Source organism: Egretta garzetta, unplaced genomic scaffold (genome assembly GCF_000687185.1).
Source record: "Egretta garzetta isolate BGI_Z169 unplaced genomic scaffold, ASM68718v1 scaffold335, whole genome shotgun sequence".
In the NCBI taxonomy this organism is placed as follows: Eukaryota; Metazoa; Chordata; class Aves; order Pelecaniformes; family Ardeidae; genus Egretta; species Egretta garzetta.
Window position 1 is genome coordinate 58,580 of NW_009259795.1, and position 214 is coordinate 58,793.

The following is a 214-nucleotide window of genomic DNA, read 5'->3' on the forward strand; positions in this document are numbered from 1 at the left end:
GGGAATAACGTGACTTCTCTGCTAGCACACAGGGAATCTTTGTTTTCTTCCCTTATACTATATTAGGGTCAATTCACCAGACTAAAAGCGCATGAAATTTTCACGTTGTGGTTTGCTGGTGGCGGCTTCATGGAGTTACTCTTACCTTTCAGCCTCTTAAATGCAGCATCTCCCCCCACGTCACCCTACTCCCAACCATACTTAGCAAGAAGCC